Here is an 8287-nt window from a genome sequence, read left to right as displayed (position 1 = left end):
ATATTAATGCAAATCATAATCAGGCAAGATTTACTGTTAAGTAACAAATAAGTAACAGCTTATTAAAAAGCAGAGACATTACTTTGCTAACAAAGGTCTGTCTAGTCAAAGCGATGGTTTTTCCAGTAGTCATGTATGGATGTGAGAGTTGCACTATAAAGAAAGCTGAGCACCGAAGAATTGATGCTTTTGAGCTGTGGTGTTGGAGAAGACTCTTGAGAGTCCCTTGGACTGCAAAGAGATCCAACCAGTCCATCCTAAAGGAAATCAGACCTGAATATTCATCGGAAGGACTGATGCTAAAGCTGAAACTCCAATGCTTTGGCCACCTGATATGAAGAACTGACTCATTGGAAAAGACCCTGATGCTGGGAAAGAGTGAAGGTGGGAGGTGAAGGGGACGACAGAGGATGTGATGGTTGTGTGGCATCACTGACTTGATGGACATGAGTTTGAGTAAACTCTGGGAGTTGGTGATGGGCAGGGAGGCCTGGTGTGCTGCAGTCCATGGGGTCACAGAGTCACACATGACTGAGCAACTGAACCGAATTGAACAAATATTTATACTTTAGAAATTTAGAAATGTAATTAATGACATTTATGACATTAATTTATGACATTATGTCATAATTGACATAAATTAATGTAATTTATAATGTTAATGCATGTAAGAAGAATTTTTTCCAATCTCACTAACTGCCAGGAAATCATTTTTAAAAATGCATTGCAAGGGGGAAAAAATGCATTGCAGCATTATTAAAAACAGCAAAGAGATGTTAACAACCTAAATCACTTTAATGGATGAAAGAATATGGAAAATGGGTCATATACATACAATGGAATATTATTTAACTTTGAAAAGGAAGGAAATCCTCTCATATGTTATAACATGCATGAGCCTTAAGGGCATAATGGTAAGCAACATAGATCAGTACAAAAGAACAGAGGTTGCATGATTCCACTTAAATGAGGTATCTAAAGTAGCCAGACATCCTGGAATGTGAAGTCAAGTGGGCCTTAGAAAGCATCACTACGAACAAAGCTTGTGGAGGTGATGGAATTCCAGTTGACCTATTTTAAATCCTGAAAGATGATGCTGTGAAAGTGCTGCATTCAATATGCCAGCAAATTTGGAAAACTCAGCAGTGGCCACAGGACTGGAAAAGGTCACTTTTCATTCCAATCCCAAAGAAAGGCAATGCCAAAGAATGCTCAAACTACCACACAATTGCACTCATCTCACACACTAATAAAGTAATGCTCAAAATTCTCCAAGCCAGGCTTCAGCAATACATGAACCCCAAACTTCCAGATGTTCAAGCTGGTTTTAGAAAGGCAGAGGAGCCAGAGATCAAATTGCCAACATCTGCTGGATCATGGAAAAAGCAAGAGAGTTCCAGAAAAACATCTATTTCTGCTTTATTGACTATGCCAAAGCCTTTGATTGTGTGGATCACAATAAACTGTGGAAAATTCTGAAAGAGATGGGAATACCAGACCACCTGACCTGCCTCTTGAGAAACCTATATGCAGGTCAGGAGGCAACAGTTCGAACTGGACATGGAACAACAGACTGGTTCCAAATCGGAAATGGAGTACGTCAAGGCTGTATATTGTCACCCTGCTTATTTAACTCCTATGCAGAGTACATCATGAGAAACGCTGGACTGGAAGAAACACAAGCTGGAATCAGGATTGCCAGGAGAAATATCAATAACCTCAGATACGCAGATGACACCACCCTTATGGCAGAAAGTGAAGAAGAACTAAAAAGCCTCTTGATGAAAGTGAAAGTGGAGAGTGAAAAAGTTGGCTTAAAGCTCAACATTCAGAAAACGAAGATCATGGCATCTGGTCCCATCAGTTCATGGGAAATAGATGGGGAAACAGTGGAAACAGTGTCAGACTTTATTTTTTTGGGCTCCAAAATCACTGCAATGGTGATTGCAGCCATGAAATTAAAAGACGCTTACTTCTTGGAAGAAAAGTTATGACCAACCTAGAGAGCATATTGAAAAACAGAGACGTTACTTTGCCAACAAAGGTCCGTCTAGTCAAGGCTATGGTTTTTCCTGTGGTCATGTATGGATGTGAGAGTTGGACTGTGAAGAAAGCTGAAGAATTGATGCTTTTGACCTGTGGTGTTGGAGAAGACTCTTGAGAGTCCTGTGGACTGCAAGGAGATCCAACCAGTCCATTCTAAAGGAGATCAGCCCTGGGATTTCTTTAGAGGGAATGATGCTGAAGCTGAAACTCCAGTACTTTGGCCACATCATGTGAAGAGTTGACTCATTGGAAAAGACTCTGATACTGGGAGGGATTGGGGGCAGGAGGAGAAGGGGATGACAGAGGATGAGATGGCTGGATGGCATCCCTGACTCGATGGACTTGAGTCTGAGTGAACTCCGGGAGTTGGTGATGGACAGGGAGGCCTGGCGTGCTGCGATTCATGGGATTGCAAAGAGTCAGACACGACTGAGCGACTGAACTGAACTGTACTGAAAGTAGTCAAACATAAATACAAATTAGAAGGGTGGTTTCCAAGATAGGGGTAAGGGGATCTGGGGAGTTGTTTGGTGAGTATAGTTTCACTCATGCATAGTGTTGGGGGGGCCAGTTCTGAGAATCCATTGCACCACAGTGTGCATGTGGTTGAACATAATGTAATGTGTGCTTATACATTGTTTGCAGGGTGAATTTTATGTTGTGTGTTTTTTGTCACAATAAAATAAATTTAAGACATAATACCTATCCTAATATGTAATTCAAAGAATAGAAATAGATATTAAAATAGAAAATATTAAAATGGTATTAAACCCTTAAAAAAAAAAGATGTGCTTTCTGGTTCTGGATAAGACAGTGTAGACTCATTTTTTTTACTTTCTATGCTAAATACAATTAAAAACCATGGAAATAATTAAACAGACTATGTGTGGAAATTGAAAGAAGAAAAGAGGAAGACAGACTGGGAAAGAACCTCCGCATTTGAGGAAAAACACAACTGTGAGGTCTTAGGTTTTATTTGAATCACCTATTTATTTCATACTGATCACCAGAGAAACTTGCAACCTGGAATTACCAACAGACACAAACAAACAGAAAGAACCTGTTTTGCTGAAAGTTTTACTTTCATTTTAGTTTTGAAGGATTTTTTAACAAAGAAACCACTTATTATACATATAAACCATTTCAACTTTATATAGATTATTTGACTTAATTTCAATCTACAGCCATTAAAAGAAAAGAAATAGAAACAACAGAGAGGTAATTGCATATAAATCACCAAATTGGGCCAACCTACATCCAAACTTAAACAGCACTAGAAAGTCCTTAGTTCACAGCAATCCTGAGTCCCAATTTGAAAAGGGCTCCAAGGGGCCAGGGGCGTGGGGGTGCATCCACCCCACAGATAAGACTTCAAATCACAGTTTCAGGAGCTCCCACCACCAACTGATAACATGATCAGTTTGCCCACAAAAGTGCAGCTCTGGTTTTACTTTAACCTCTTTACAATTTTTTACTGTTTTGTTTCACCTTACAAGTCATAGGATTTCATTAGACACCGGGGGCGGGGGGGGGGGGGGGGGGGGTGTTGGCCAGACCTCCAGGGGCTGAAAAATTCCAAGATTCACTTCCTTTCTTATCTAAAGTGCCCCCTGACCAGCTGTGCTTGCAGGCATCCAGGAAGTGTCCAGGCAGGTCAGAAGCAGGGTAGAGGCCTGCTCCCCTGCTTTTAAAGCCTGAACGAGACTTCCTCCATTTTAATCCCCCTAATAGAACCCTAAGGAGGACCTGTTCTCTTTGGCCAAAAGATTAGAACATGGGACTCGCAGAACAGAAACATTTTTGACAAAACTTGCCCTACATCACCCAAAACCACGGATAACCCCCTGACGTCAGTGGGAACTAAGCAGGAAGTATAGATGCCTGTTACCCATCTAAGGTCATCAGATAGTGTAAGGTATGTTCCTTGCTGCTGACCCAGGCTTCACTGACTGCAAGTGACCAAGAAGTCACGCTATCGGCCCACTGGGCAACATCAATAAGAGTAACTCAGAAATCTGCTTTCCTATTCAACCCACCTCCAGCAGAAAACAGCCAACAATCCAGGTGGATGCTTTCATATTCAGTATATATCAGTGGAGACAAAGCTGGGAGTTTGTCCTATTGTCTCCCACAGGTATAGGATATAGCCTGCTGGATCAGTATCAGGGAGACTAAGATGGAGGTCTGGACATTTGCCTCCATGTAATGGCAGCAGGCTTCCCTGGTGGCTCAGATGTTAAAGCGTCTGCCTGGAATGCAGGAGACCCAGGTTCAATCCCTGGGTTGGGAAGATCCCCTGGAGAAGGAAATGGCAACCCACTCCAGTACTCTTGCCTGGAGAACCCCATGGAGGGAGGAGCCTGGTAGGCTACAGTCCACGGGCTTGCAAAGAGTTGGACACGACTGAGCAACTTCACTTGAATGGCAGCAGGAGGACTCCCCAGGTGGCGCTAGTGGTAAAGAACCTGCCTGCCATTGCAGGAGCCATAAGAGATGCAGGGTTCAACCCCTGAGTTAGGAAGAGCCCCCAGAGGAGGGCATGACAACCCACTTTAGTATTCTTGCCTGGAGAGTCCTATAGATAGAGGAGCTTGGAGGGCTACAGTCCATAGCGTTGCACAGTCTGACATGACAGGTTTCTTAGCATGCACGCAATGGCAGCAGGAAACCCAGGTGACATGTCCGTTTTCTTTTCTCACTAGACATGGCGTCCAAACTTCTACTCCCACCCAGAGCAGGCATTGAAGGGCATCCTTCATTCTCTCAGAGAGGAAGGGAGGAGGACCTTGGAGAGGAAGGAGCTCAAGAAAGGGACTCTTCAATGCTACACAAGAAGTGCTTGGCAGTCACCTCACGAAGCAAATGTGAACTGATACAATATGCCCAAACTACAAAATCTGAACTGTGGTGTGAGAGGCTATGCTGTCTTCCAAGGCAGGACAGAGCAGCACTCCAAGAGCTCTGAAAACTTCATTGTCATGGGAATCATGGCACACAATGATATCAGGACCAATGCAATAAACCTAACTGAGATGAATGTCTGCGAAAATGGAAGATTAAATAGGATCTGGAGTATCTCAATATGTAAAAAGTCCAGGAAAGAATAAAAAGTATAGAAAAATCATAGATTATGTCAGGGATCAAAAAAATTACTAGTAGGACACAGACAGTCATAGGATGACTCTCCTTGAATGACTATCATAAGATGCTATCCTTGGAATGTCTCATATTTTGGGATTAAATTATGAGAATGTTAAGGCAATCATCACAAATTTTTTCAATTAAAAATTAGGAAAAAATCTTGAAACAAAAATATGGAAAATGCCAGCAAAGAAATAGAAGGCACAAAACCAAATGGAAACAGTACAGTTGAAAAATATAATAATTGAAAGAAAAAACTCTGGGTGAACTCAATAGTATATTGGAGTTGGCAGATGATAGAAGTGGTGAATCTGAGTTTGGATCAATAGAATTTATCTAAAGATAGAGAAAATAGATTGGAAAAAAATGAACAAAGCCTCAGAGACCTGTGAAAATATAGCAAATAATGTAATATTTATGTCCTTGAAGTCCTCTTAACAGAAGATGAAGTATGTGAGGCTGAGAAATAATTTAAGAGCTATTAGCTGAAAATATCTCAAACATGGAGAAAGGCATAAAACTACAGATTTTAAGCTAAGCAGAACTCAAACAGTTCTTCTGCCCTTTCCCCACAGAAAGACTATGCCAAGACACTATAATTGACCTTCTGAAAGCTCAAGACAAAAAAATTTGCAAGCAAAGAGAAAAGAACTAAAAACGGAATTAAAGAGCCATTGATGAAGGTGAAAGAAGAGTGAGAAAACTGGCTTAAAACTCAATATTCAAAAAACTAAGATCACGGTATCCCATGCCATCATTTCATGGCAAACAGAAAGGGACAAAGTAGAAGCAGTGGCAGATTTTGTTTCCTTAAGCTCCAAAATCACTGCTGATGGTGACTGCAGACATGAAATTAAAAGATGCTTGCTCCTTGGAAGAAAAGTTATGACAAACCTAGACAGCATATTAAAAAGCAGAGGCATCATTTTGCTGACAAAGGCCGGTATACTCAAAGCTATTGTTTTTCCAGTAATCATATATGGATGAATATGAAAGTTGGACCGTAAAGAAGGATAAGCACCAAAGAATTGATGCTTCAGAACTGTGGAGCTAGAGTCCCTTGGACTGCAAGGAGATTCAACCAGTCAGTCCTAAAGGAAATCAACCCTGAATATTCACTGGAAGGACCAATGCTGAAGCTGGGGCTCCAATACTTTGGCCACTTAATGGGAAGAGCCAACTAATTGGAAAAGACCCTGATGCTGGGAAAGAGTGAGGGCAAAAGAGAAGAGGGCAGCAGATGATGAGATGGTTGAATGGCATCACTGACTCCATGGACATGAATTTAAGCAAACTGCGGGAGATGGTGAAGGACAAGGAAGCCTGGCATGCTGCAGTCCATGTGGTTGTAAAGAGTCAGACATAGCTTAGGACTGAACAACAACAACAACAAAAAAGAAAACAATGGAAATTTTTAAATGGATAAAAAGTAATGAATATGAAAATGCATCATGTCAAAATTTCTGGAATGCACATAAAAAGTTGCTGAGAGGGAAATTTATTGCAATATATGCTTACAAAAACCTTCCCTGGTGGCTCAGTGGTAAAGAATCTACCTGCCAATGTAGAAGACTCGGGTTCGATCCCTGAGTCAGGAAAACTGACTGGAGAAGAAAGCAGCAACCCACTCCAGTATTCTTGCCTGGGAAATCCCATGAACAGAGGAGCCTGGTGGGCTACAGTCCATGGAGTCGAAAAGAGCTGGACACAACTTAGTGACTAAACAACTACAACAATGTACAAGAAATGTCTGAAAACAATAATCTGAGCTTCTTTCTCAAGAGATACAAAAGAGAAAATCTAAATAAACTCTGTGATTGGAATGAAGGTAATAATGAAAAATGACAAATCAATGACTTTTAAAACAAATAGTGAAAAAGAAAAACTAAAGCATTGAGAGGAAGTAAAATTCCTGATTAAATAGAGAATGCCATCTTTATCAATGATCAAAACACTTTAAATCAGCTGTACCCCAATACAAAATAAAAAGTTTTTTAAATGATTTAAAATAAATGCAATAATTTGTCTTTTGAAAATTTTAATGAGCTTATTTTCATCCAAAGGAAGTGATTTGGTGTAATAAAGTTGGAAACAGTATAATTTCTAGAAGTTAGCAATATTCTAGATATTCTAGAAGTTAGAATATCTCAAATTCACAAGAAAAGGAATTTTGTCAAAGTAAAACAGGAATTTCTATTGAGGGATAAAACATTAGAGAGGATATGGGAAAAAAGTAATATACCAAAATATTTCTCAAATGTTCATTATTGGAGGAAAAACTGAACAAACAGAATGTTGAGGCAGAGGTTCCAGAAAAAGCTCATTTTATTTGGAAACTTTGGAGTTGATTAAGTTTCCATTTTTAAGTAAGTGGCAAAATTATGATTTGAAAGAATGAAGAAACTATATTACAATTATTTTTAACTTTAATTTCTGTATTCAGAAAAAAATCTTTTAAAATATATTTTTAGATTAAAATTTAAATCTGTAAAAGAATTCCATTAACACGTATGAAAAGTATGTATACTTTCAATATTTTCTGCTAATATGTATATTTCCACCATCAGCTGATGAAACCAAACAGACAAAATACAATAAAGGGTAGTCTGAAATGCTTTTACATATAAAATGAACCTTTTGGATACAAGAATGGCCAAAACAAAAAGGATGTGCTTACTTTATACTGGAGGTTCAAATGGTAAAGAATCCACCTGCCATGCGGGAGACCTGGCTTTGATCCCTGGTTTGGGAAGATCCCCTGGAGGAGGGCATGGCAACCCACTCCAGTATTCTTGCCAGGAGAATCCCCATGGACAGAGGAGCTTGGTGGGCTTGGTGGGTTGCAAAGAGTCGGACATGACTGAGTGACAAAGCACAAACAAAAACGATGCTATATACTAAATGATGGAGGCCCTGGCTAGACTTAGTAGCAGAAGCTTTGAGGAGCCATTAATCTGAAATGGAACAGTTATTTGTAACTCTTAATGACTGAGTGTAGTTGTACACAGAGACTTAAAAAAAGAGAGAGAATCCCCAGCTGAATAGAGGTGAAGCAGTTTGATTGTTTCTAATATCTGAATGAATAATGTGATCGCTCTGA

At 39.9% G+C, this 8287-nt stretch overlaps 1 non-coding gene across 1 annotated transcript; it reads left to right on the top strand.

The window, feature by feature from the left end:
* Positions 1-4264: 4264 nt before the first annotated feature.
* Positions 4265-4336, top strand: TRNAS-GGA (transfer RNA serine (anticodon GGA)). The gene has a single exon. It is a non-coding gene; the product is annotated as a tRNA-Ser (tRNA).
* The last annotated feature ends 3951 nt before the right edge of the window (positions 4337-8287 follow it).

The sequence above is a fragment of the Budorcas taxicolor genome, chromosome 7, assembly GCF_023091745.1.
Source record: "Budorcas taxicolor isolate Tak-1 chromosome 7, Takin1.1, whole genome shotgun sequence".
Classification (NCBI taxonomy): domain Eukaryota; kingdom Metazoa; phylum Chordata; class Mammalia; order Artiodactyla; family Bovidae; genus Budorcas; species Budorcas taxicolor.
This window is presented reverse-complemented; position numbering and strand designations above follow the sequence as displayed.